Source organism: Grampus griseus (genome assembly GCF_964374135.1).
Source record: "Grampus griseus genome assembly, chromosome: 11".
In the NCBI taxonomy this organism is placed as follows: Eukaryota; Metazoa; Chordata; class Mammalia; order Artiodactyla; family Delphinidae; genus Grampus; species Grampus griseus.
In genome coordinates this window covers 62,103,128-62,127,007 of record NC_139005.1, presented here as the reverse complement: position 1 = coordinate 62,127,007, position 23,880 = coordinate 62,103,128, and positions in this window count along the sequence as shown.

Genomic DNA, 23,880 nt, shown 5'->3' with positions numbered 1-23,880 from the left:
ACACTACGTGTCAGTGACTATCAAACTCCAGTGGGATAAAGTCCATTTGACTTGAAAATTAGAGATAATGGGTAACAAGGACAAAACAATTTCAAGGACAATCTCTTCTACTGATAGAGAGCTACTAGTAGAAGTCAGAAGGAAATTGGTTTCAATTTGGCAAATGAGGATATAAAAGAGGTAAATGTAACCTCTTCTTTTAAGAGATTTAGGAGAAGAATGAAAGACTCAGAGACACAGATAGACTCAGTCCTTAAGCCTCAAGCTACTTGTCTGTGTTTGCCTGAAAGTGAGAGGATATGCATGCGTGGGTGTGTGGACGTGCACACACGTAAGGGGGGCCCTGCACACATGTTCGTTTTAAAGCTGAGCCAGACAGCTTGTTTCTAGCCTTAGTGAAGAAGCCTGTATTAAAGGAGACGTTGAAAATTTAACAAAAAGAGGAACTAACTGAAGGAATCAATTCTCAGAGAGGAAAGGAGGTAACTGGATCAAGAGGAATTAGCCTTGGAGAGGAGAAGTCTTGTAGATAATCTTAAAGCAAAGGTCTTTAGGGGAAAAATATAATTCTTGATGTAGAATTTATAAAGTGTATGATGGAGTGAAGGAAACTAAAATACTCTTATTTCCAAGAATAAATAGAACTCCATAAATGGAAAGACAAACATGAAAAGTACAGCCACATATTTTCCCAGATACAACACAAAATGCCACTTACAGTATTTTCCCTTTATTGTTTATATGAAGCAACACTCATGAAAGAGCTTTTTTTTTATTGGATTGCCCTAACTATATGTTCCCTTTGGTATGAGAATTTTCATCTTATAGTAACATCTTCCCTGTCACCAGTTAAAAGCTATCTAATTTACAGTGGAATCTTTGGTCTGTTATGAAAATTAAACTACACTTACAAATCATAATAATGTATCATTTGAATGTTTTAATGAAAGTTAAAAAAGAACCTTCCTACTGCACAGATTTAAAAGGTGTATTTGGGTCTAAATAAAAGAGAAAAATCAAAATGTAGCTCTCTTTTTATAATACAAAATTATGCTCTTGCTTCCAAAGAATAGGATACAGATGGGGCAAACAAGAACTTTCCAGTCAAGCAGTCTAGCAAACACTACCTTGGCCAAGTGATCAAAGTTACTATCACCAGGAGTAAGTGATGTTGATACTATGTACCTCCTGATAGGAGGTGAGAAGGAAGGAACTTGGCTACTGTGGTATTCTTCACCGAGCCTCACAACTCAAGTCTAATATTATTCGAAACTAAATTGAGGAATACTTTATAAATCACCCACCAGTAACCCTGAAAAAACGTCATGGTCATGCAAAAGAAAAGGCTAAAATACTGTCACAGGTCAAGGACACTAAGTCATGATGGGTAAATGCAATGTGATAACTTGGACTGGACCACTGAACAGAAAAAGGGACATTAGTGGAAAAATTTGTGAAATCCAAATAAATTCCAGAACTTAGTAAATATTAATGTACTGGGGGTTTCCCTGGTGGCGCAATGGTTAAGAATCTGCCTGCCAAATCAGGGGACACAGGTTCAAGCCTTGGTCCGGGAAGATCCCACATGCTGCCACGCATCACAACTGCTGAGCCTGTGCTCTAGAGCCCACGAGCCACAACTACTGAGCCAGCAAGCCACAACTACTGAAGCCTGCTCGCCTAGAGCCTGTGCTCCGCAACAAGAGAAGCCACCGCAATGAGAAGCCCACGCACCGCAACGAAGAGTAGCCTCCGCTTGCCGCAACTAGAGAAAGCCCGCGCGCAGCAACGAAGAGCCAACACAGTCAAAAACACAAAAAATGTATTAATGCACTAGTACTGGTTTCCTAGTTTTCACAAATATACCATGGCTAACCTTAGGGGAAATGAGTAAGAGTAGTAAGAAAACTCACTACTATCTTCACAATTTTTCTACAAATATAAAATAACCTCCAAAATGCAAAGTTTATTTAAAAATCAACTTACTTTAAAAAAAGAAATTAAATTAAAACCCGGTATCTATTTCTGAATTACCTCAAATTGTAATTAAACTGCTGCAACAGAAGCACTCATGTCCCCAGTTAAAGCATGAGAACAGAATAAAAGGTTAATTTTGAAGTGTAGTTAAAAAAATCTTGAATTAAAATTAGCAACATGAAATCTACTGCCTACATTGTAAGAGCCATTCTGTTTATAGTTTCTTTCCTTCTGTTCTGAAACTATTTTTGCCATTTTATTGGACTTAGTTTTAGATGTCTTTCTGATATTTTGAAAATATCATTTTTATATTAATTGGCTATATTCTTATGGACACAGATTTTACACGAACTTGAACCAAACTGCTATGCTAGTTGTGCTCTTCAGAATGTGAAGGCACCATGGGCTACGACCCTAATATGAAAAGTAAACATGTAAACGAGATCCAAAACACAAAGACTGTCACTTGGTTCATCAAATGATAGCATTTATTTAATACTTCCATATGATCCTTAAATATGTATTTCCTTTTTTAAACAGCCTTATTGAGATATAATTTGTACAGTCTAAAATTCACCCACTTAAAGTGTACAATTCAGTGGGTTTTATCATATTACCAGAGTTGTACAACCATCACCACGATCTAATTTTAGAACATCTCATCATCCAAAACAGAAACCCCATACCCATTAGCAGCCACTCCTCATTCCCCATCCCACCCTCAACCCAGGCAACTGTTAATCTACTTTACAGCTCTGTAAGTTTGCCTATTCTGGACATGTCATATTAATGAAATCAAACATGTGGTCCTTTATGACTGGCTTCAGTTAACATAATGCTTTCAAGGTTCATCCATGTTGTAGCATATATCAGCATGTCCTTTCTTTTTATGGCCAAATAATATTCCATCGAGTGAGTATACCACATTTTGTTTATCCATTTATCAGCTGATGGACATTAGGGTTATTTCCAATTTGGGGCTATTATGAATAGAGCCGCCATGAATAGTCATTTGTATACAAGTTTTTGTGTGGACATATATATTTTCATTGCTCTCAAATATATACTTCGAGGTAGAATTGAATTGCTTCATCAATGGTAACTCTGTTGAACATTTCGAAGAACTGCCCAACTGTTTTCCAAAGTGGCTGCACTATTTTAAAGTCCCTTCAGTAATAAATGAGGTTTCCAATTTCTCCACATTCTCACCAACACTTGTCATTGTCTGTCTTAAAACATGTATTTTCAATACTCATCACTTCTCTTGGTCATGTTACTCCCTATTAAAATTGTTTGTTGTCTTCTGATCTCCTTTCCAAGGAAACTCCTATGTTGCCAAACAACTCTACAAAACAAGTTTTAAATGATACGAAATATACTAAATCCATAATCCATCTTAATTCTACTATTTTCAAAGTGTTTTATTTCATTCTCCTCTGACCTAATCATTATCCTTCTTTCTTCCATTAATAATGACTTTAATATGACTTTTCAAAATATAAATTCCCAGTAAAGTAATTCTTAGCAAAGCAATTAATGTGACATGCATTTATATGGGTGACAGGAGCAAAATTATTAATTTAGCCATGTTCATAGACTTCTCTCTTTCTCCAGTCAAAGATAATTGTGTGATTCAGTTTCTTATTGCTGCCCAGGACCCATTAATGAATCATAAAATCAATTGGATGGGTCATAGCTGAGATTTTTAAATAGAGGACAGAGGAGAATAGAGGGGAACGGTGGAGTGGACCAAAATGGAATGGAATAAAATAGAAATGTTAGAGTCCACTGCATTATTTTCTGATACTTTTCACTCGTTTTATATGTTCAAGAAAGTTTGAAAGCCACTGCTGAAATCACAAATTTGATTTTCCCTTACCTCTTAAACAAGAGTAATTCTTTCCTAAATTGAAAGAACTGGAAAAGGTAGAAAGGGAAGTATTTTTAAAAGACAGATTGTGAAAAAGGAATTTGGAGAATTAATCTGAAGAGAAAAGAGCTGTGAGTTAGAAAAGGAAATTTTAATAAACGCTGATAGTGAGCTACATATTTAGCTTATTTATATGTCTGTTGAAGGTCAGAGCAAGTGAAGAATAGGATACATTTTTAATCATTTTGGACTATAAACTTTGCCTCTTGCATGCCATTCTGCTCTGATACTAAGTAATGAGTTTCTAGGTTATTAAAAGCCACATAATATATTCATACTTACAAATATATGTTCATTTATGTAAACAGGCATTTATTAGGATTGGAAAAGATGACTTAACAACCCTCTATGGAAAGGGAATTTGTCTTTTTTAGAGATGACAGTAGCTTATAGGTAAGAGCATAAACTTTGGAGTCAGGCAGACTCCAGCTTATCCCAACTTTACTTCCAATTATATATGGTACACTGGGAAAATGACTCAACCTATATAAGACTCAATTTTCTTCAGAAAACCCATTAGGTTGCCTTAAAAATCAAATCATATAAGTCACATTAAAACAAACTTAGTGCAATATCCTACAACCCAGCACACAGTATCAGTAAATGGAAGCTATTTTTATTCAAATTATTTTATAAGTCTTAGAAGTATTTTAAAGCAGATAATCCAAAGATATAGTCCATTTTAATCGAGAGAAAGTGAGCGGATACATTAGAAACGCTGCTGGTGCGTAAGCAATCAGACAAGGACCAGCACCATGCAGTGATTCTATCGACTGCCAGTTCATGTGACTACCGCATTCATTACAGTTTTTAAAACTGACATGTGACAAGCAAAAGAAAAAAAAGAAAAAGAAAAAAAACCAGATTATTCCTTGTGTTCCAATTTCCAATAATAAAAGGGAATTATAGCTGAAATCAGCTCTATAACTGTTCCCTGAGAGCACAGGAAATCTGTGTGCATCAATTATAAGGCATCAAGACATATACAGGAATAGGATACTGTAAACAATTATAACATGCATTTTATATAACCTTGATTAAACTACACCATACCTCTGGAAAGACAAGCAGGCTGGCATAAACACCATTTGTTAAATGTGAAGCAGCCTGGGAAAATGGAGATGGAAAGAACTGATCAAGAAAGTCTAGGAAATCAACTGCAAATTAAAATATTGGAATAACTACTTTAAACTCATGCTCCTGTTGTAATCTGGTTGAAGTCCTTTGCAACCAGTTAGTTCACTCACAAAATGTCACTTCTGAGAACCTCTAACATTTGCTCATACAAGGGAATTACACACATGTCAGAGAGGTTCCTCTGTGACCCATAATCCTCCCCAGGCTGCCTACAAAGTGTGAGGTTTCTGAGACACCTCCACATTATCTAGTAAATTGCACAATCCACTGGTATCTATTCTAAATAATTCATCAATATCATGACCAAAAGTAAATCTGCAACAAAAATCATGTCTAGTCTGGTGTCTGACACATAGTAGGTCCTCAACAAGTGATTATTAGAGGGAGGCAAGAGATCGGGAACAGTAAGATCTATTGTCTTAAGTAACAACACCTATTTCATTTCATTCTCTAACAGAATTTTCCCCAAATTCTAAAAGATTATTTCTTCAATTATTAGAAAAAACTACAAACATTCATTGCTGTGGACAAAGGTGTGTATTAAATATTGAAGATTTAACCTATTTAAAAGAGGTAACAGATAAAAGGGCCATTCGCTCCTAGTAACAGGAGCAAAAAGGAAGAGAAGGGATAAAGAGAAAAACAAAACTAAGTTAATTGGATACCATCAGAGAATGTTAAGGTACCACCTTATTTTTCCAAAAATTAATGAATAAAGAGAAAAATGTAAAACTTATGATACTACTCCTGTTTAAAATGTATCTCACAGTAAATGAGACAGGTTTATGTAGGGAAATCCTACCTAATAAATGCAAACAGAAGGACAGAATTAGACTGCCACCATTTTTCAGTATCTAATAAAATAACTGATTTGTGCAATCAATAGCCATCAATGAATGGTAAAACCACTGGGAGCAAAGTTGATGGCAAAGTTCAGGCTGCCACCCGTCACCATCTGAACCCAAAGTTCAGGCTGCCACCCGTCACCATCTGAACCCCATCTGATGTGATGAAATGTGAAATACACAGCACCACTTACGAATTATTCTTGCAAAAAATATATGTAAATCTAAATAAGTCTTTCAATCTAACTTCCAGTCTATGGGGAACATGTAGAATAGGGGAATGCGTTAAATATCTGGACAAAGGAGTAGTGAGAAAAATCTAAGCTCCAAAACATGGGACTTTTTACAGGACAACTAACTGATTGCTTCTACAAAATGAACAAATGGGAGGGAGGGAAGATGGGATGAAGAGAGGGATGGGGGAAATGAAGAAGGGTTGAGTGGAAAAAGGAAAGATGGAGGGATGGTGAGAAACGGAGGGAGGAAGGGAAGGGGGGGAGGTAAGGAGAAGGGAAGGACAGAGGTAAGCAGAAGGATAGGAGGGAGGGAGGGAGGGAGGGAGGGAGGGAGTGGGAGATGAAAGAAGTTAGCTCTTAGATCCAAAGAACCCAAGAGACTTAAAGAACACAACCAGATCCAAGGTATGGATCTTGTCTGGAACCTGATTTGAAGAAACCAACTGTTTAAAACAAACACACATTTCTTAGACAAACAAGTAAATGTGAATTTGATATGAACTGAGGATAACCTTAAGCTCATTTTATTTGAGGTTATAATTAAACTGTATTTAGTGGTCTACTAATGACGAAGTAATAGCTTTAAGTGCTATACAGCTGAAAGCTAATTACAACAGATGAAGACAGGAAGCTCCAAGGGAGGGACCACGTTTACTTTTCTCTCTGCTGCGCCCTCCGAGCCTAACACAGCACCCACACTGTGAGACAATGGGCCACTCAGTGATTACGGAATGACTGTATCTAGGATAGTCTAAGAGCACATCTCAGAAGCTTGCCTGGGAACTTCAACAAGTGAAATACAGCAAATAACAGAAAGCTCTTGAGAACATTCAAACTGTTTAAAGTGGCTAGAATTTCGTGAACATTTGGAAGAAAAATGAGAGAGGGCGCTGCAGTAGCAAGGAGGAATCAAATCATAATTACACTCCATATGTTATGCTATGAACTTTGTGTTTTACCCTTTTGGTAGAGGGCAGTCATGGAAAGGGTTGCACTATACATAAACTTGAATGAGGTTTTAAAAAGCTTTCCTTAGAACAGAGTTTTTCAATACCTGCACTGTTGACATTTTGGCCGGGTAATTCTTTGTTGTCTTGCGCACTGCAGAATGTTTACCAACATCCCTAGCCTCTGCCATCTAGATGCCAGTACAACCCAGTTGTGACAACCAATTAAGTATCTCCAGACACTGCCAAATTTTACCTGGGGGCAAGGAGCAAAATTTCCTCCAGCTGAGAATCATGGCACTATAACTTTTGTGAATCAGAAGGTGAAACTCAAGGCAGGGAAACAGATCAGAAGGCTACTGCACAAAGAGAGTAAGTACCTAAACTAACGTGGTAGTGTGGGGAATGGAGAAAAACAGATTTGAGTGACAGCAGAGAGGCAAACATAGCAACCAATTATGGGTAGTGACTGAGGCTTAACAATGGTCAAAGACAATGCCCAGCTACATTGACTGAGCAACTGGATGGGAGGGCTAATCATTCAAACATGGACTAAAGATGAGAGGGGGCTCATTTATTCATTTATTCAACAACTAGCGGGTAATATGGTGAACAACAACAAAAAATACCAATACCCTTCTTCTTCTGGAACTGATTTTCTAATAGATGTACGCAAGTCAACAAACACAGGAATAACCTAACTTCTGAGAATGATAATTGCTATAAAGAGATGATGCCTGTGAAAATGTTTAAAATCTGAAGCTGGACACATAGAAAGAGATATTAGTATCGTATAGTTGTTTCATCGTGCAGGCTTGGAATTGGAAGACATGATCTTTCATTCCAATTCTGCTATTAATTGGTTGTGTTACTTGGAAATGTTGCTTGGCCTGTGTAAGTCTCAGTTTCCCCCAATTGTGACATGAGGATAATAAGAGTACTTATTTAATAGGGCTGTTATGAGTTTTAAACAGGAAAGAACATAGTTGTGGGTGTACATGTCTATATGGCCATGTATGTGTGTAGAATCTTACCACAATGTCTGGCACATATAAGAACTCAATAATAACTATTATCATATAATCATTCAGTTGCGTGTGGGGAGGGAGAGGGCTAGGGCTTAACAGCTTTTCTCAAAGCCATTCAGCACTTAGGTTTTTCATGCTTTATGCCTTCATTCAACAAGTTTTCATCGTGTGCATACTCTGTAGCTGATACTGTTCTAAGAGCCAGGGACCCAGCAGTGAACCAGACAGACAAGGTTCCAGGCTTCAGCACCAAAGCTGTTCCTGGCAGCTTCATCCTTCTCAGTAGCTGGGTCTTTCCACTTCACAGGCTGTCTGGGCACATCTTTGATGTACAATCAGCAAAATTCCCACCATGACTTCGTATTGATCCATTTCAAGGGCAATATATAACAGCTAAAAAGCTTCACCAGAGTCTGAAGGTATTTAGAAGATTAGACACCTGTTTCCCCCTTGCCAATCTTTGATGATATTAGGTTGAAAGTTGTTTGAGAGAAAAATGGCTTGGCTCTATAGAAAGCAATTCCAGTCAACGATGGTAGCCAAGCTGAAATCTTGCTAAAATTGCATCCTGGGGCCAGTTGTGCTCTAAATAATGATATTTACATCTCCTAAGTGGGAGCAATAGGAAGAACAACTGAGAATAGAGAACAGATTAATGCTGCAGACATTCTTGAACTGATGGATTCCGGGAGCTGGAGGGTTGCTCATTGCCGTCCTATATCAGCTTCTGAGTGATTACTGGGTCACGATCTGAGTCAGTGGGTCTCAACCTTGGTCAGACGTGACTGTCACTTGGACATATCTTAAAAATAGGCAGACCTGGGCCTTCCCCCTCAGACATTCTCATTTAATTAGACTGGGTGGGGCCTGGGTGTTGGTATTTTTATAAAGTTCCCCAGATGATTCTAAAGTTTATAACTTCTTCTGTGGACCATCGATCACAGCAAATAATAATCAGTGTATGACTTCAACTGAAATGTTTTCAAAAAGGAGAAGGTACGAAGTTGTCAAATTAATTAGAAGAAAAACTATAAGTTATTTTATCCACTCCTCCCTGGGTCATCCTCAAATTATCATTACTTCTTTTAATCCCAAGTCTCAACAGAAGAATAGTGATTAATATTGAACTAATAATCTAATTCATTAACAATAATTCATATTAACCTAGTAACTATTTTTAAGAAGCTGCATTTTTTTGATATATGGTTTAAATAAACTAACACAGAGAAAAAATATAAATCCATTTTTTAAAATTCCTAAAAATAACTTTAGCCCTCAAAATTTAATTTCTTATCTTGATCTCTATCATCTTTCTTTCACACTTTGTTAAACTGGATGCCAGGTTCCAATTTAATATAAAATAGGTGCTCTGTATTGGAGGACAACTGTACCCAAAAGCAGCCAATTAAGAGGATACTGTAATCTTATAATAAATGACAGAAATTTGGATTGATAGCATTCATTGAAAACAAAAATTAAAAAATAAGTTATATTTTAAATGAACCAAAAATAAATATAATTTCAGAGGCACTATTTTTCTGACAAAATTGCATGAAAATGTTACAAGACATTGTTCACTTCATTTCTGATTCACTCAAAAAAAGGATCATTTCATTTTCCAATGTTTCGCATCATTTGCTTTATATTTCACCAAGCAACTGTTCATTGTGAAATTTGATATCAAATGCAAGAAAAGATGGCATCCTAAGCACAGGAGATATTTGAATGGAGACTAATTTTTGAGGTAAATATCAATAAACAGCTTCAGGTTATAGAAACTTTTTCTCCCTACTCAACTTTATATATGGATAATAAGGACTCTGTGCATTATTCTAAAATTATTATCATAGAGCAGAATGAGCTGATTAGTCACTAAAACCATAGGTGATCAGATTAGTAAAATACTCAAAGAATCACATAAAATGTGATCTTTACATACAAAATAGCCATCAGCCCTAACAACAATTGATATCAAGGTTCAATATTATTCTGAAATCAACTATTGATCTTAAAGTAGAATATATATGAGATACAAAGGCTTTTTGTCTACGCTAGAAACAATAGTCTATCCCAGTTGCTGACAAATAGTATTAAACAATAATTATAATGTGATACTCTAATGCTTTACATAATGTTTTATTGTTTATATAATATGAAGATATTATTACCCCACTTTATAGATGTGAAAACTGAGGCTCAGAAGTGCTAAGAAATGCACCCAAGGATGTTGGGTTACAAGAGGTAGATACGAAATTCAAAGCCAAATCTTGGCTCCAGATATAAAGGTTTTGGTTTTCTAAATGGTACTTCTGTGACTTTTAAGAATATTTATAAGTATTTTTAGCAAAAAGGCCAGAGAAGTACCTTTCTTTATTATTTCTATGGAATGGGAACATTTCTTTCTAACGTATGGGGCCAGAAAGACAACTTTATTTTTACTTTATTTTATTTTCTAGGAGGGAAAAGTGGGCAGATATGTCATAAAAATGACAGAATTTACCAAGAAACCCTGTTTTTAAGCAATTCCCATCACCCTTCAGTCACGTCTGTCCATTCAAATTAATACACAAGGAGCAAATTCTACAAAAGCACTCAAAGTATCTCCTTCATCATCAAATCTGTATTTCAGCTCCTTTCTAAAGTTTACTTAGCCAGAAGCTTACGATTATTCAATTAACTCCCCAGACCCTAAAACACTCACGTAAGTAATGACCTTTACACATCAGTCATAGTAGGAACCATCGTCTACTGATTTAAATTATTTCAAGCCTGGCACGAAGTAGATGTATCTTTGTTAAGCTAAGTCGCTAATCTCCTCATTATATGTTTTTGTGTATGAGATGTAAATTCACATTTGTGTGAATATTTAACTAATCTAACCCCTCCTGTATACTAGCAACTCATAAGGGCAGCACTGTACCTTTTTCTATTAGTAATTATACACCCAGAACAGAGCATGCTGCCTGGCACACAGTTGGCCCTTATCCTGTCACGAGATTTTATATACAGTCCTTAGAATAATGGAAGACTCAGGCCTATAGCAAGCACGCTAAGTGTTTACTGTCATTGCTGGTTTTGAATCAACAAATGAATCACTGACAACCTTATCACAACCTGATGTAGCAGATAAGGAAGCTTTCACAGTCTATATTTTTACCAGATTTTTTTTTAACTTAGAGAAATAACATAAGTTGACCAAAAACACTTGGCAAGGATGTATCTTGCAATGCCATAGCATAGAAATTAAATGAATCAGACTAAGGTCTGATTAAAAGAAGGGAGACATATCTTGGCAGTTCCTAAAATATGAATCTAATCAGAAACTTCAGACCATAGGAAGCAGATAAGCCAGCCCCCCTGAGTGTATCTCAGTCCTGACTAGCATTCAACTCCTTTATTCAGCATGGCAGACTGTGTTTTTCAAAGTTGGTGGCAACAGTATCTTTCTTCCCACATGTTTATCTCCAATGGGACCTACTTACTCCTAAAGTCCTAAAATCACCCCTAAAGGGTCAAGTCTAATCCCCCTTCCCTTGATGCTAGGCTTTCCTTAGTGATTTTTTTTTTGACCAATAGAATATGGCAGAAGTGAAATTCTGAGACAAAGAAGGCTAGAGAAGAAACACTACAGCTTCTATTTGGGCTTCTTGGAACCACCTAGCTGGGCCCAGACAACTCATCAGACCACAAGAGGTCATTAATAAACTATTAATAATGTGTTACTAAGTTTGAGAATGGTTTATTACACAGCAATACATAACTTGAAAATTCAGGAAAAACACGTGATCCCTACTATATATATATATGTAGGTACTGTGCTAGCTTGTACTGTGTGTTACAAGACTGTATGGGGTAAGAATGGAATTCACAGTTAGTGCAAGTATTAACTGAAAGGGTCCAACAGCCCTAGGTAATCACATCCTCTTATTCCGTCCTCTTGCAACTTAACACACATGTTGCTTACTTCCATGTGATTATTCTATAACCTATCTGGATGCTCTGCCTGGAATGCTCAGCCCATCACACCTTCTTCATTTAGCTGATCACTAGTCAGTCTCAGACTTACTAGTTCTCCTTTTTAACACACTCATAACACCCTGTACTTCTCCGTTGCAGTACTGTTCACAATTCTAATTAATGAATTATTCGTGTCATTATTAGCTTACCATGTATCCCCAAAAGCGATGCACTCCATGAGAAATGAGACCATGTGCTTGTTTATCACCACATTCCTAAGATACTGTAACATGCATGGCACAGTACTCTGTACATAGTCAAAAAAAAAAATGTTTTGTGTCCAATTAATGAATACATGAGATGTCACAGTTATAGGCCGTTGGGTGGGAGAAAGAGGCCATCCCTCAAATCTGAGGCTTCCTAATTTTGTTTTTATCAAAGATGACGACTGTAGTTTCCAAGGAGCTCTGAAAGTTCTAGCAAGATGACAGGGCTGGCTCTGGTAGGTAAGCCTTTGGGCAATAAAATGTGGCTGGGTGACAACGCATCAGGAAGACAAACAGCCAACATCATCAACTTCCAAGTGACCACCTTGCAAGCTGCCTTAAGACCTCAAATATCCAGCTTGGCAACATTACTCAAGGGGATAACTGCACAATCTTTGGAATGAGATGAACTCAGACAGATATACAGTCAGATATACAGTCACATACTAGTTCTGCAAATTACTAGTTGTGTCATAACTGGGCAATTTTCTTCCCTGAGTCTCAATTTCATAATATGTGAAAAACAGAGATAATATATTTTCATGAAGTTACTATGAAAATGAAATAGTAATGTATGGAAAACTCTTGACATGCAGTGACTCTAGGTTACTGAATGAAGATAGTTCTCCCTCTTCTGGAATTTGTAACCGCCATTCTGCAGCATTTCCTAATGGAGAGCACACTGCAATCCACCATGAAAATAAAAGTTAAAACATGCATCAGTGTAAGAATACAGAGCACTGCTGACTGAATTCGGATCTATCAACTGTAAGTCATTCATTTAAAAATGAAAGGAAACAACCGTAAAGCCCTATGTTTAAGATGCAGGTTAGGTGAAGTAGTACCAGGCTAGCTGGAGGTTCCCTTCTGCAATATTTTCAAGACACACCAACTTTTGCCTATGCACTTTCAGACTGAACCTGGGATTAGGCTTCATGTTCGAAATTGCAATTTGGAGAAGTATATTCCAGAGAAGAAACAGGTAATACTTCACACTGACTACACATCTGAGGAAAAAGAATGACAGCTTCACTGTCAATGTTACAGAACCTGGAATTGACACGTATGCCAAGAAGCTAAGTTATCCTCATCTTCCTTCTCTTACTACCAATTGGCATGAACATACGAGAAAAATGCAAATGAGGCAGACACAGAAAGTGTCAGGGGAAGAAAGTATATAACTTTGATTGGAGTATTACTCCTTCCAGATGATAAAGCTCTCTAGGCTCATCAAAATGTTTCTCTACAGTCACAGCTCTTGTCACTCAGTATCCAGTATTTTTGACTACTAACAATGCGTAGTCAACCTAGTGTTTAAAGAAAGAATAGATTTGAAGAGTTTTTCAATAAGACCATTTAAAACAGAGTAAGACCAGTTAACATACAATTTCTCAAAGAGAGATCAGAAACCATTTAGAGAAAAGGAAGAGAGATCCTAGGAAAGTGGCATTAAACAGTCCTGCAATTGAAGAGCGAATCTAGCACTCAGCTAAATTTTGTGATGGATTTTATAGTTCTCCGTCTGCAAGCAAGCTCATTTCAGAGGCAGATTTTGCTGGCATTAAATCCTGGGAAGAATGTATTTTGTGGATCCTTACATGCAAAGAGAGATGTTAGAAAAGGGATGGAAACTATCTTTTGAACATGGAATAGCAAAACTATCCAACCCTTTTTTTTTTTTTTTTTTTTTTGCGGTACGCGGGCCTCTCACCGCTGCGGCCTCCCCCGCTGCGCAGCACAGACTCCAGACGTGCAGGCTCAGCGGCCATGGCTCAGGGGCCCAGCCGCTCCGCGGCATGCGGGATCCTCCCAGACCGGAACACGAACCCGTGTCCCCTGCATCGGCAGGCGGACTCTCAACCACTGCGCCACCAGGGAAGCCCCTATAACAACCTTTGATGAACACTTAGGACATAAAAATAAATAATTTCATGCAGCTTAAATAATATGTTGCTTCCTGAAGGTACATCCTAATGAAAAATTTAGGGAGAGCAATGATATATTCTCATTAGTTACTTTAGACCTGTGGTTCCAAGATAGCAGGAATTTCTAATGAGTAAAATCAGGGGTGAGGGGAGAAAAGAACACCAGGACAGGGGGCTGCCACGTGTTATTTTTGTCAGATAAAGATAATTTTAGTTCTATCATTGTAATCACCTCAAAAAGAAAGGCTATTTTATTTTTTTTAATCTTTATTGGAGTATAATTGCTTTACTATGTTGTGTTAGTTTCTGCTGTATAACAAAGTGAATCAGCTATACATATACATATATCCCCATATCCCCTCCCTATTGTGTCTCCCTCCCACCCTCCTTATCCCACTCGTCTAGGTGGTCACAAAGCACCGAGCTGATCTCCCTGTGCTATGCGGCTGCTTCCCACTAGCTAGCTATTTTACATTTGGTGGTGTATGTATGTCAACGCTACTCTCTCACTTCGTCCCAGCTTACCCTTCCCCCACCAACCCGTGTCCTCAAGTCCATTCTCTACGTCTACGTCTTTATTCCAGTCCTGCCCCTAGGTTCATCAGAACCATTTTTTTTTTTAGATTCCATATATATGTGCTAGCATACAGTATTTGTTTTTCTCTTTCTGACTTCACTCTGTATGACAAACTCTAAATCCATCCACCTCACTACGAATAACTCAACTTTGTTTCTTTTTATGGCTGAGTAATATTCCATGGTATATTTGTGCCACATCTCCCTTATCCATTCATCTGTCAATGGACACTTAGGTTGCTTCCATGACCCGGCTATTTTAATTAGTGCTGCAATGAACACTGTGGTACATGTCTCTTTTTGAATTATGGTTTCCTTGGGGTATATGCCCAATAGTCGGATTGCTGGGTCATATGGTAGTTCTATTTTTAGGCTTTTAAGGAACCTCCATATTGTTCTCCATAGTGGCTGTATCAATTTACATTCCCACCAACACTGCAAGAGAGTTCCCTTTTCTCCATACCCTCTCCAGCATTTATTGTTTGTAGACTTTTTGATGATGGCCATCCTGACCAGTATGAGGTGATACCTCACTGTAGTTTTGATTTGCATTTCTCTAATGATTAGTGATGTTAAGCATCCTTTCATGTGTTTGTTGGCAATCTGTATATCTTCCTTGGAGAAATGTCTATTTAGGTCTTCGGCCACTTTTGGATTGGGTTGTTTGGTTTTTTGATATTGAGATGCATGAGCTGCTTGTATATTTTGGAGTTAATCCTTTGTCAGTTGCTTCGTTTGCAAATATTTTCTCCCATTCTGAGAGTTGTCTTTTCATCTTGTTTATGGTTTCCTTTGCTGTGCAAAAGCTTTTAAGTTACATTAGGTCCCATTTGTTGATTTTTGGTTTTATTTCCATTTCTCTAGGAGGTGGGGCGAAAAGGATCTTGCTGTGACTTATGTCACAGTGTTCTGCCTATGTTTTCCACTAAGAGTTTTATAGTCTGTGGCCTTACATTTAGGTCTTTAATCCATTTTGAGTTTATTTTTGTGTATGCTGTTAGGAAGTGTTCTAATTTCATTCTTTTACATGTAGCTGTCCAGTTTTCCCAGCACCACTTATTGAGGAGGCTGTCTTTTCTCCATTGTGTATTCTTGCCTCCTTTGTCCAAGATAAGGTGACCATATATGCATGGGTTTATCTCTGGGCTTTCTATCTTGTTCCATTGATCTATATTTCTATTTTTGTGCCAGGACCATACTGTCTTGATTACTGTCGCTTTGCAGTATAGTCTGAAGTCAGGGAGCCTGATTCCTCCAGCTCTGTTTTTCTTTCTCAAGATTGCTTTGGCTATTCAGGGTCTTTTGTGCTTCCATACAAATTGTGAAATTTTTTGTTCTAGTTCTGTGAAAAATGCCATTGGTAGTTTGATAGGGATTGCACTGAATCTGTGGATTGCTTTGGGTAGTATAGTCATAGAAAGGCTATTTTAAATGGCAAAAAAAAGATGGCATTATTATATTAAGTTAAAAGGTTAGTCCTTTAGTAAATTTTATAAAATGTCTGATAAGATCACCTCATACTTCTAACATCCTCTTTTGTTTTCCCTATGTGCCACTACCAGTGAAACGTTTACCACAGAATAGCACCAGAACACAGACATCTGGGAATTACCCCCCTCAGATGATTTTCCTAAAATAAAGAGTCGACTTCACAGGTGAGTGGTCCATGCAGTCTCACAGGGCCCTTTACTCAGAAGGGTCTCTCACTTGGGGGTTTAAGGCTCTGTGTTCATCATCTTCAGCACCTAAAAATGCAAAATGCCTACTGTTTCCATTTTGCCTTGGACATCCCCAAATTATGTAGCCAGTCCTGCCTAAAATATTGTGGGCATCATGTACGTTTTAAAGTAACCTGCCTAGCAATCAATTCAGGATTTTGTTTCGAGTGAGTGCCCAAAGTACAACACTGTCCATTGAAAGGACAGCGAAAGCCTTCAGAGGTAAGAGTAGGAAGTGGCAAGCAGACATTTTACAGTGAAAACTGTGGCGTCTAATGCCACCCAGATCACAGGTTATTTCAGCTCTCAACAGGTTGCCGAATGCCTTGGGAGAAAAGGCTAACATTTTTCTAAAGGAATAACAGCTTGAATTGCTCAAGTGATAAGACCAGTAATAAGCTGAGACTGCATAGGTCTGTATCGGGAAACACGCAAAAAAATGTTGAGTTGGGCCAGGAAAATGTGAACATCCTTTATTATGACTCTCTAGCACACACCACCACCTCTTGAAGGGCCTGCCAGAATGAATGAGCCCCAAAAGGGACACTTAAGTTGTCTTCCCAGCTGTGCCGCTAAGAAGAAATATTTAATCTTGTCCACACAGACTTGGACAATTTATGCCCAAAACTATCCCTAAGATTTGGCAAAGCTGAAGTACAAATGTTCCTCCTGACAGTAATTAGCCTAAGTGTGATATGGCTTTGGAGCAAAATCAATATGGAATTAAGCCCAGCTGGCTCTGACACTTAAAAGCGCTGTACCACCCCAAACAAGGGATCTTCCTTTATCTCCCTAAACCTTAGTTTCCTCTACTTGTAAAATGGGTATGGATGAGGGTGGTGACTAAATCAACATTTTAATCTAATGGCTAAGAGCAGACACTCTAGAATAATCCTGGCCCTGCCACTTACTGATTGTATAGTCTTTGTCAAGTCACTTTATCTCTGTCGTAGGAGTGCCTACTTATTAGTTTTGAATCCAGAAAGACCTGTTAGTTGTGTGCCCCACTATAACTCTTACTAACTCTCTGTACTGGGAATGTACACCCAATATCACCTTTGTTCCAAGGCTATCGGGAGACCCCCGTGGCTGACCCACACCTTGAACTGTCAGACCTTTTACAGATGTCAAACAACATACCCGTGCCTGTTCCCCCCCAGTTTCTCATTCTCCAACATCCAAATAGCAGAATATATATTGAGACATTGACTTTGCACAAATCAGTTAGCCCCACACGCATCCATTCTGATGAAATAGGATGCTCCTTACTGGGCCCAGGCTGAGAGTCAGGTGTGTCTAGCATGTGATGACCTTCACTTCATACATCTATAGGTATGGATTACTATTCTCCTGAGATTTAGGTCATGTTATCTTGAAATTATCCATGCCTGCCTCCTGCTAGAGTTTAATTCCTTGAGGACAGGGCAGTGTCTCTTTCATCAGCTTTGTTCCACCAGTGCTCATCATACAGCACACTTACCTCACACGGACTGTAGATTAAATGTCTAAAAAGGAACTAGTAAAGTACTCAATGCAAAGTAGACTCTCAATAACTATCAGTACCCCTCAAATTATACCTTCCTTTTCTTTTCCACAAAGTAAGGCTGGGCTAAGCTTTTGGTCATTTATTTTTGTGTTGAAGTATTTTACTTGATGCTTAACTCTTTGAGTATCATTAAATCATGTATGTTATACAAGGGGATAATTCAGTTCTACAATAATTGCTTTTTCAATTCTAGCCTAAAGGTTGCCACCAGAACAATGCTTTCCAAATACGGGCATACCTTGGAGACAATGCAGGTTTGGTTCCAGACCACTGCAATAAAGTGAACATCACAAGAAAGTGAGCCACACGAACTTTTTGGTTTCCCAGTGCACAGAAAAGTCAATGCCTACACTATACTCTAGTCTATTAAGCGTACAATAGCATTATGTCTAAAAAAAAAACAATGTACATACCTGAACTTTAAAATCCTTTTTTGTTACAAACTAGCCATCAGGGACTTCCCTGGTGGTGCAGTGGTTACGAATCCACCTGCCAATGCAGGGGACACGGGTTCGAGCCCTGGTCCAGGAAGATCCCATATGCCACGGAGCAACTAAGCCCGCGAGCCACAACTACTGAGCCCTTGCACCTAGAAGCCTGTGCTCCACGACAAGAGAAGCCACTGCAGTGAGAAGCCTGTGCACCGCAACGAAGAGTAGCCCCTGCTTGCCACAACTAGAGAAAGCCCACACGCAGCAACAAAGACCCAATGTAGCCAAAAATAAATTAATTTTTAAAAAACTAACCATCCTCTGAGCCTTCAGCAAGTTGTAATCTTTTGCTGCTGGAGGGTCTTGCCTCATTGCTGATGGCACTGAGCAGGGTGGTGGCTGCCGAAGGCTGGGGTGGCAGTGGCAATTTCTTAAAATGAGACAACCATGAAGTTTGCTACATCAATTGACTCTTCCTTTCACTTGAACACTTAGAGGCCAATGTAGGGTTATTAATTGGTCTCATTTCAAAACTGTTGTGTGTCGGGGAATAGGGTGGTCTGAGGAGAAGTAGAGAGAGGAGGAGCAGTGGAGCAGTCAGAACACACACAACGCTGATCAAGTTTGCTGTCTTATACAGGTGTGGTTCATGGTGCCCCAAAACGATTACAATAGTAACATCAAAGATCACTGATCATAGGGCTTCCCTGGTGGCACAGTGGTTGAGAGTCCACGGGTTCATGGCCCGGTCCGTGAAGATCCCACGTGCCGCGGAGCGGCTGGGCCCGTGAGCCATGGCCGCTGAGCCTGCGCGCCCGGAGCCTGTGCGTCCGGAGCCTGTGCTCCGCAACGGGAGAGGCCACAACAGTGAGAGGCCACGTACCACCAAAAAAAAAAAAAAAAAAAAAAAAAAAATCACTGATCATAGATCACCGAAACAAATATAATAATAATGTAAAAGTTTGAAATACTGTGAGAATCAGCAAAATGTGACAGAGACACAAAGTAAGCAAATGCTGTTGGGAAAATGGTGTCAGTAGACTTGCTTGATGCAGAGTTGCCGCAAACCTTTACTTTATCAAAAACGCAGTATCTGCATATCTGTGAAGCACAATAGAGCAAAGCACAATAAAATGAGCTATGCCTGTACTGGTTGCTTGATAAATAGTTGATGGAGTGAGTAAATGATTAAGGACTTTGCAATCTGTTCTATCATCTCCTCTCCCATTCATTGCAGATGTGGCTAAGAATTTATAACAAACCAGCAACTCTAAATGCAGAAAGACCAAGCCACACAGACCTGTAGGAGTGGCACCGTAACTCCTGCTCTTATGCACATTCCCACCCTTGCAGGCAAGTGCCATTTGTTTTGCAAGAAACCTCAGAGTAACCAAGCCAAGAGAATTCCTCCAGGGCTTATGCAAAATTAAAAGATTTAGCTTCTAAGGCGCAATTATAAGGGGAACTTCTAGTCTGCAATATGGAATTAAAAATCTCTGGCACTCCATCATTTCATTAAAAGCTCAGCTGAACAAATCTTGGGTCCATTTGATATATTTCAACTCTAGTAAATTACTATGAGTTTATAAAGTCCTAATAAATGAAGATATACATACACGGATAAGAATCACAAAGGAACTATGTAAAAGTATGATAATGGTTTCTAATTCTCTTGGTTTTCTATTTCTTTTTCCTCAGCTTTCAAAAAGTAGAAAGTCTCTCAAAAGGAAGCCTTGGTAAAATAGTAAAGTACCGCATGGGGCTGTGCTCTCAAACTTCAGTCACTTCAGAATCACCCAGAGGACTGATTAAACATACAGCAATGGGCTCCAACCTGAGTTTCTCATCCTGTAGATCTGGGGTAGCACCCACATATTTGCATTTCTATAAGCTTTTAAGGGATGCTGATGCTGCGGGCCCCGGAATTATACTTTGTAAAGCACTGGCATAAGGCAGAGGTAGTACTCAGGCTGCAGAGCCTCAGGGTTGAGAGCACCAGCTTTGGACCAGACACATAGGTGAGCGTTAGAGTTTCCGAACTGTATTAAATGTGGCAGATTAGCGGTAGCCTATCTTCCTTTGAATAACTTTTCCATATTTGGAAGTATTCCCATGTCCCACGTCCCCAGTGCTGAAGTTAAACTCAAACTGCAGCCACATCCTAGACATGTGACCTGAGCTTCACTCATCAGATGTACCCACTGAGCCATCAATTCACAAGTGAGCAATGTGTGGAAACAAGCTCTCTGGGCAGCTTCCATACTGCTGACACTGGGAATGGTAGGCACTGGTAAGCATCCAGTTTCCTGAGGCCTCAGTGGCTGCCAGGTCAAGTTCCTGATGTTCAAAAGGCATCAGTGTAACAAGGTCAAGTTTCTAGCATTAACTGCTTGGTGCATCAGCTTCCTCAACAGGCCAGTTAAGCAGCCTGACTTCAGTCACTGTCCCAGGAAGTTGATACCTGAGTCCCCGCTCTAGCTGCTCAGATGTTCTTTGGGCCACCTAATATCCCATAATTAACTCCTTTCTGCCAAATGGATTCTGAGGGTCATAATTAAGAACTCAATAACATCCACATTCTAGTACTGTGAACCAATAAATATCAACATAGCCTCAATTTCCTTCTTCATAAAATGAAAATACTACAAAACGGAAGGTGGTTTGAAAAAATTTACATAGCATGGATTAAATATATATTCTGAAAGACATTTTTAACTTCAAACATATTTTGTTTTGTCACACAACTCCAATTTCATGACACTTAATAATCTTACAAAATATAGTTAATAGGTAATTTTTCACAAACACGAGATTCTTTTAACTGACATCAGCTAGCCAGAAAAATGAATTCATGATGAAGTATGTTTTTCCTCTCATCTTTCCTCCTCTTAGAATTTTGGATATTTTCAAATGAAATATTCAATATATCAAAATGAATATATCAATTAGTAAATTGCCTGGAAGAAACAGAAAACAGTATTCAAGGTGATGTTTCCAACACACAGACTTTCCCTAGGCTATGCCTATAAGAGAAATAGAGAGAAACCAAAATGTGCTTTCCCGCTTCTACTTTTCCCATAGCCCCACAAAGACCTCCTGGCAAAGCTGTCACATCTAATCTTGTCTTACATTCCTGGACGCTGTTTACTAAACTCTTATTTATTTTTTTGGATTCAGCTGACAAGCTGACAAGCAGAACTGCAGTTTCTAGTTTTGATTGCAATTTTCTTTTTCCTTCTGATCCTCAGGATAGATGCTGTTGTCTGATAATCTCCCTACTTGAACCCATTTGACTGATGTCGAGTGCAAAGTAACAGGCTGGACCACACATTCACCAACCACCTCCAGTCCTCTCCCTCCTTGTCACTCAAAGGCCAAGTTCCTCGAGGCCATGCTGGTTTCAATCACAGCGGTAACCTGAAATCGGCCATGGCGGAAAATCATCAAATGCTACAAGCCTGGGTTCTTACTTTCTGCAGAGCCAAGTAAACACTGACCAGCATAACACTGCACACAGCCTCACTTTTAGACAATAAAAGTTATGGGGCCTGTAGACTAGGGAACATACTCCCTTTAAAGATGACAGTGAGACTGACTGAGTCTTAGAAAAATATTGCCACACAAGAATGTAGGCTCGACCTTGCAAGTCTTCCAGGAAGTAAGAAACCCAAGGATTTAAATTAAAACCTCTAATTTTTAAATGTCAGCTAATTTTTCCCCCTAAACATCTCCCTGAGACAAACTGGGACTCCTGGCCTCAAGTTTGCAAATTCCAGTTTAAACCAAGTGTGACCCCAAAGGGTAGCATGCTAAACACCTTCAACTAAAAAAACACCAACATGGAAGATTTGGTTTGAATTTTTCTTTTCTGAGAAAAATAGCAAAAGATACTCCAAGGACTTATCCCATATTAACTATCCCTTTATTTAATGTAGCAGCAGCATCATTTGATATTTATCTGGCTGCCAGAAATGCACTGACCTAACTAGGAGTGCTGTGGGACTAAAATCTTACGCTCCCTCTTCCAAATTCCTTTCTTGGGCAAACTTCATCCATATTACTTTACAAAGTTCCAGATGACTTGCAGGCTGCTGATTTTAATATTAGCCTTTACTTGAGCAGGCTCTCAGTGGGATAATTGGCAACACATGAAACTATTTTTTTTGAATCCTGCTTGAACTATCTTTATTATCCAAAAATGACAATAGATGGAAAACACAGGGAAAAAATCTGGTTTCCAAATTCTAAGTTTTGTTCTACTGGAAATGCCATTGCTTGCAAGGATGTAGTGACATCCAGGAATCTCTTGTACGATCCACAGATACATCTACAGGATAGGTGCAGGACAGTGGCTCCTTGCCTTGTCCATGGAGCTGCAGTGAGCCTAGTTTGCCACTGTCTGCAACTTAGCTTCACAGATTCCTGGTGAACTTGAGCTTTTTTTCTTTTTAATTTGACAAGAATGAAAGACTGTACTGTTTTAAAAAATAAAAAAGACATGGAAGCAGCCTAAATGCCCATCGACAGATAAAGAAGATGTGGTACACATATATACATTGGAATATTACTCAGAAATAAAAAAGAATGAAATAATGCCATTTGTAGCAACATGGATGGACCTAAAGATTATCATACTAAGTGAAGTAAGTCAAAGACAAATATATGGTCTCACTTATATGTGGAATCTGAAAAAATGATACAAGTGAACTTATTTACACAACAGAAACAGATGCACAGACATAGAAAACAAACTTATGGTTACCAAAGGGGAAAGGTGGGGGGCAGGGATAAGTTAGGAGTTTGGGATTAAAATATACACACTACTATATATAAAATAAATAACCAACAAAGACCTACTGTATAGCACAGGGAACTCTATTTAATATTCTGTAATAACCTATATGGGAAAAAAATCTGAAAAAGAATAGATATATGTATACGTATAAATGAATCACTTTGCTGTACACCTGAAACTAACACAACATTGTAAATCAACTATACTTCAATATAAAATAAAAATTTTTTTTAATTGCATACATTGACATGATACTATACATAGAGAATCCTGAAGATGCTACCAGAAAACTACTAGAGCTAATCAACAAATTTGGTAAAGTAGCAGCATACAAAATTAATGCACAGAAATCTCTTGCATTCCTATACATGAATGATGAAAAATCTGAAAGAGAAATTAAGGAAACACTCCTATTTACCACTGCAACAAAAAGAATAAAATACCTAGGAATAAACCTACCTAAGGAGACAAAAGATCAATATGCAGAAAACTATAAGACACTGATGCAAGAAATTAAAGATGATACAAATACATGGAGAGATATACCATATTCTTGGATTGGAAGA